The sequence below is a fragment of the Saccostrea cucullata genome, unplaced genomic scaffold (genome assembly GCF_032062105.1).
Source record: "Saccostrea cucullata isolate Sc308-1 unplaced genomic scaffold, CSIRO_AGI_Scuc_v1 ctg4811, whole genome shotgun sequence".
In the NCBI taxonomy this organism is placed as follows: domain Eukaryota; kingdom Metazoa; phylum Mollusca; class Bivalvia; order Ostreida; family Ostreidae; genus Saccostrea; species Saccostrea cuccullata.
In genome coordinates, this window is record NW_026929978.1 from 524 (window position 1) to 7,087 (window position 6,564).

The 6,564-nt window shown below is 29.1% G+C and overlaps 1 long non-coding RNA gene across 1 annotated transcript; it reads right to left on the reverse strand.

The window, feature by feature from the left end:
• Positions 1-1,021: 1,021 nt before the first annotated feature.
• Positions 1,022-5,827, reverse strand: LOC134282619 (uncharacterized). The gene is made up of 3 exons (XR_009995323.1): positions 5,743-5,827; positions 5,389-5,551; positions 1,022-1,095 (listed from the first exon to the last, which is right to left on the reverse strand). It is a non-coding gene; the product is annotated as an uncharacterized LOC134282619 (long non-coding RNA).
• Positions 5,828-6,564: the final 737 nt, after the last annotated feature.

Consider the following 6,564-nt stretch of genomic DNA (forward strand, 5'->3'; position numbering starts at 1 on the left):
TGGTGTTTGTAAATAAATTTACTTGATTCAGTGAAAAATAGTTACATTGTGAAGCATCAAGATAAAAGACGTGATCCTGTTTATAATCTTGTGTTTTTGCCGTAAAAAATCCTCATGGAATTATCTTTTACCCTTTGGATGTTGTAATGAACTTAATTTTCTGCAAATACTTAAGAAATCACTGTCTATTTAGGAGTTTGGAAAAAATATATCGTATCGATTTAGCTAGAAAACAATCAAATAAAAGTTAAAACATCTATTTTTTCTTCATTGTATTCATACGCCACTCTTATACATGCAGGTTGACATTTGACCTTTCAGTAATATTTCTATAGAGAAATATACATACCACAGATATCATCTAGAAGAAACTAACACGATAAATTTTTCAAGTGTTTATCATAGAGAAAACAATTGGAAATGGAAACATATATAGATATTGCTAGTAAACAAAAAATGAATATATATTCTAACGAGCAAACCAAACATTTAAAAAACGAAAACAATCAAGAATATATTTTTAATATTATTGCAATTTTTATTATGTCTTCTTATAAAATGTACATGTAGCACTAGTAAAGAAAAAAAGCTCAGATTTAAACAAGTCTAAATACACCATGTCGTTATTAAGTTACAGAATCAATATATTGTAAGTGTTTATATTTTAAAAAGTAAACAAGTTACACATTCTAGAAGATGAATCATCCAGTAATAAAAATATAATTTTTTTCCCCTGAAAAGACATCAAATAAAGTTCATTTCAGTTACGTTAAATACATGTTTCAAACTGATTGATGTTAGGTAGAGTAAAATATTTTTGTCAATGACATGAAGTGGAACATTTGTACATTTGAAGAAAAAATAGGTGAAAATAATAAAAAAAAGTGCATGAGGATTGAGATTTTAGTAATTTTGACTCAGTGAACTCTCTGCCTAAAACAATTTTTGATTAAATTATCCATTTCAACAATTGCCTAGTACTATTTTACCTCTATTTTCTTTTCTGGATAAGGAACACGACGACAAATCCTAGCAAGATACCAAATATTAAACCAAAAATACCTGTTCCTACTGCAGAGCCCAGCACGTTTACCACTACAAATTAAGAAATGGTTATAGATAGTAATATAAAATGGTTAAGTAAATGAAAAACATATGTATGCTGGTTAATAAGATTCAAAGTCTTTACGATTTTAACAAATTTAAATGTAATGCCACACTTGCATATCCTAATAAAACATTGGTAAAAATATCTGATATTGGATAATATGCTTTACTGTAAATGTTCATACAATAAGTTGTTTGTACAAGTTCTCTACCGAAAAAGGAATAAGAATAAATTATATATATTTTTTTTAATAATTTACACATATAAACCTACTTAAGTGAAAAAATGAAGATTTTAGAATTAGATTAGAATGCAAGATTATTTACACAATTTTGACAATGCTATGGAGATTTAGCATAAATACCGTATAGCCGGATTTTTTGGCGGGACACAGATATGGCGATTTTAGGTTGCCAAGGTATACCACTAATTTTGGTGTATAATATTTTGGTAAATTCAAATTTTTACTTTAAAGCCGCAGGTACTTTATACAAACCGCGCTCTTGTTACACCCTCCCAAACTGACCAAAGTTGTTGGGAAATCCTGGGGAAAAAACCAGATTCTATGGATAAATCGCACCCCAAATTTGCAATTGCATATGTAGCTATTATTCAAACTGCATAAATAATGCAAAAACATTTTTTTAAATCATAACAAAATAAATATATATGAATTTAAAAACGAAAGTAGGATACGACCTTTTTTTCTTTTAAAAATTAGTTTATATGTAAGCTACATTAATTTTGCCCATATATTAAGTCTTTGTTGTATTTTTATCGATTTTTGGTTATATAAGTTCATAGCTTAAGGACGCCTATATTTCTTTTCTTGAGCGTTCCAAGTATGTTGAGATATTATATGCTGACTATGCATTCCAAGCGTTGTTTACGTTTACGTTTGTGTTTACGTGAACAAACAATCCCAAGAGCTATTACTTTCACATATTAATTGATATAATTTTTGAATTATATCAAGTACATGTAGTGTAAAACAATAATTGTTAAATAAACTTTGTTGCTCAAGATTGTATTGGTCATAAAAGACAGGTGACTCGAAACAAACATGACCTTTCTCTTTTTTTCTTTAGGATTGATTGGAGTAAAAGTTTAATCCATTTTTTTTAAAAAAAGGTTAGGATAAAGAATTATATGTAATTATTTTAATTTATTTAAAATAATATAAATTGTATGGATATATCGACATGCCGTAACCATCATTCAAAAAATCGGGAAGTTTACAAACGCAAGGCGTGCAGACTATAAAGAATAAGGTTCACTTTTGCCTTATTTGGCCCTATGTATTTCTGAAAAACTGAAAATCCATAGTCTTTAGTTAACAATGCATTGAACATCACTTAGATTTTTGGTGACTCCGTATCTATCAAAAATGACGAAATTTTATGGCTTGTCTATGCATTATGACTTCACGAATTGCGCCAATTCCCTTATATTCTGAAAAAAGTGTACAAAAACTGCAAATATTTAAAGCTATTTTTAGATATTTAATATAGAGCGCAACTACTGATCTAAAATATACAACAAGTAAATGATAGAACTGTTTTTGAGGATTAAAAGACATGTTTTATTTGTTTTAGATAAGAGAGTACTTGTTCTCATATAATTTCTCTTCACGGAAAGTACTCAATTATACCTGTTTACCTAAAAATTCAAGAACATTGCAATTTCAAAAAGCCAGTTCTCAAGGATCTGGACTTTAAGGAGAAAATTTTTATTACGATATGAAAGCACTATTTCTCTCTTTTTTATTTTAATGCTTCATATGGAAAATCCAGTGTTGATGAATCAATTGGTATACAGGGCCATTTTATGCATAAAGTTTATTTTGATGATTTTTTTTATAAATCGACAACATTATATCCCCGCCAAATAACCGGCTATACGGTAACTCTTTCATTTTTATGTGATAAAAACGTTGAAGTTACACACAATTTTTGACATTTGTAGAGAAATTTCATCAATAATTTCATTTTTGTGTGGAAAAAAGAACGTCAGAGTGCGGGTAAAAGTATATAAATTTTGAATCTATTTGTTTAAGAATGCGGAACATTGTTTTTATTAATAACAATATTATTAAAGATTTAAAAGACCTATAATTTCAAAATTAAAGATTTAAACACGAACATCATTATTAAAGTAAACGTGATTATGTAAAAATTGAATAGAGGTGTTTTGTATATAAGTGTGGACAATATTTAAGGAATTATAAAAAGCGTAAACTGAACCAAACCAGGTTAGCATCGAATAATTAGGCCAAGAATTGGAGTCATTCCTTGTAGTTTAATTTTAAAACAGTTCAACAACTGTGGGTGTAAAATTGTGTTGGTTTTTACGAGTTCGAAATTTGCAGCTCAATAATACATTCCTAGTTACGGAAGTGATATGAAACAAGGGGAGGTAATAACTGATATACAGATCTAGCAGCCATGATGATTGTGTACAAGAGGTAAAATCGAGCTACTGTTTGAAGTTAAAGGTACATTTATTAAAACTTGAATTTCCCATGAATTCCAAGGACTGGAAATGAGGGGAATGTATGGATACAGATGATTCAGTTGGTTGTCAAGGGGATGTGTCCCCATACCAAACCAGGTTATTAAGAAATAATTTGCGTTCCTTTTTGGTAATCAACCAATGAGAGACTAGAATACATGTAGAAACAAAATTAAATTATAACATTTTAACGTCAAATGTTGAAAGTAAAACTTCTGAAGAATTTGAAACGAAAGTGCTAACCTTATTGCAACATGTGTTGTCGGTGTTACTTTATATATATATATATATATATATATATATATATATATATATATATATATATATATATATATATATATATATATATATATATATATATATATAGGCCATATATTACAGAAAAACTCATTTAGTACGAACACGTATATACATGTAGCGAATTTACGGATATAGCAAAGTCTTTTTGGATCCCCAACTATGTAAATAATTTAATGAATTTCTTACACGGTTGTAATGAATTATGAATATAGCAAAGTAGTTTAATAGGTCCAAATGACTTCGTTATAACCTAGTTTTATTGGTTATGGAAGATATTGCATCTAAAATAATGCCGGTGCGTTTATAGAAGCGTCAGATCATTATAACGTAATTTGACGTCTTCCTACATCTATTGTTCAGATTCTGGATTTGTTTTTTTTTTTTTGTCTATCCTTAATATAACGAGAGTTCTATCTAAAAGTATGGTTTACAAAAGAGTACGTAGTTCAACGTTTTTTGGGGAATGTATTATATTTGGTTATAATTACACAAATCATAGTATTACCTAACCTACTATATAAGTTGTAATTAGGCATTTTGAACTATTTCTTGATTTATGTTTTGCTTTTGCGTGATCATGAAACAGTCGAACTGTTGACCGGGCCACAGAATGAACTGTTGCCTGGCTGAAATATCCATTATGACGTCAAACTCAATTTCCCGTACTTTACAGCTACATAACATTGGATTATGTATAAAATAAAGCAATTTAATGCATTCAATTTGAAATTATCATTTGAAAAGTAATCCTGATACCTATATAATTATATGTTTAATTTAATATCACTATCAATGTAATACTATGCCCCTTTCACTCATTATAGATTTTTGCGTTAAACGTCCAACTCAGCGTGTTATATTCAAACCTTCAAGACATTATTATGTTGTTTACAAGTGAGGCACTGATAAATTGATATTTTATCAATGTATTGTTTTTAAACCAATTGGGGTGAAAATTTGATTAGTCTTTTGTTTAGTGTGGTATCAAGAAATAAACGCTTTTGCCGATTTTATTCTAAAATCCAATGATTATCATGTCTATATCATTACTTTAAGAAATTATGTAGGTTATGTAATAAAACACTTATTTCATGACAACTCGGGAAACAGTCAAACTGTTGTCCCTCGATAATGTGGAAGACCTGAGAAACTCTTGCCCTCGGCTTTCGGCCTCGGGCATCTGTTTTCCAGGTTTTCACCATTACCCCGGGACAACAGTTTGACTGTTCCCCTCGTAGTCATGAAATAAGTGTATACTGTGTGCTATACGGGAGATTTCAAGAATTAGAAATAACCCCAACACGTAACATTGATTCATAAGTATTAATATATTAATATTGTAATATAAATATTTTGTATATATATACCTTCACAATATGTTGCAAAAGAAGATTTTTTAAGCATATCTTTTTTAATTGAAGATTAAGATTATTACCAATTGCAACAGAACCCTTTTTTGTGTGACTAACCTTGATAACATTGTTTTTTCTCGTTGTTGTACAAATGACCAGATCGGCAGGAGCATTTTCGGTTTCTTGAGCAGACTCCTCCGTAAAAAGCACATTGTTCGCTAAATAGGCATTCCTCACCATATTTTGAAGCTCCGTTTTTAAAAAGGGTTTCTAAAGAAATCTTAAGAATGATTAAAATACTTAATAGCAATTTAAAAAAGACAAAAGCAAGAGAATGGGGACAGTTTTCTACAATATTTACCTTTAACTTGAAGAAGCAACAATTATTGAATGTATATATTTATTTATTAATTAGGTATCATGATTAATATGAATTTATATGAGGTATTAAAAAAGCATTCGTCAACATACCAAGTACACATTTATCAGCATCAATATATTCCTTATATCCATCTACACATGAGCAGCGATTCCTTAAACATTTTCGTCGATCATTTGACCTATAGCACTGCTCATCCGAAAAGCAACTTTCTCCAAGCTGCATATTTCTTTTATCTACAATGTAAGATAAGGAAATTTTGTTATTGTATCTGCTTGCTATTGCAAGAAGGAAAGTTCTATAAAAATGACGTAAAATAAATAATACAAATTATACACAAATGTTCGTATACATGTATATCTATAAATTCTTTTAATTTTTTTTAAAAATTGAAAAAAAAAATTTATTAAAAACGTTTTATATATAAACATATACATTACGTACGGTAAATACTGTAATCGCACTTTCCTTGAATGGATACCTGTAAATAACCAGTTCCTAAGCTTCTATAGCAGCAATATATTTTTGAGATATGAAGATATCCCGAGTGCTTTGTCTGGAACATTTGATGAAACATCTCCATTGTAAATGCATTTACTAAATCGACGAACTGAAGCGGTCATGGAACATGGAATCATACAGTTTCTCGTATCTTCAAAAATGTTCATGTATACATGTATTTACAAATCTATATTAAATTACATTTTCAAAAAAATATAACGCTAATAAACTTAATTAACAGCATCAAAGATGAATACTTATTAAATTGATTGGTATCGCATGCCACTGTATTTCCTTAAATAATCTATAGTCAATCAAGAGGCAATAGGGCCACTACGCTCACCTTTTGTAAATTTTGGATTCTTTTACATCAATCAACATGAATTCCTAAATATGTGAATTTTTAATCCAGT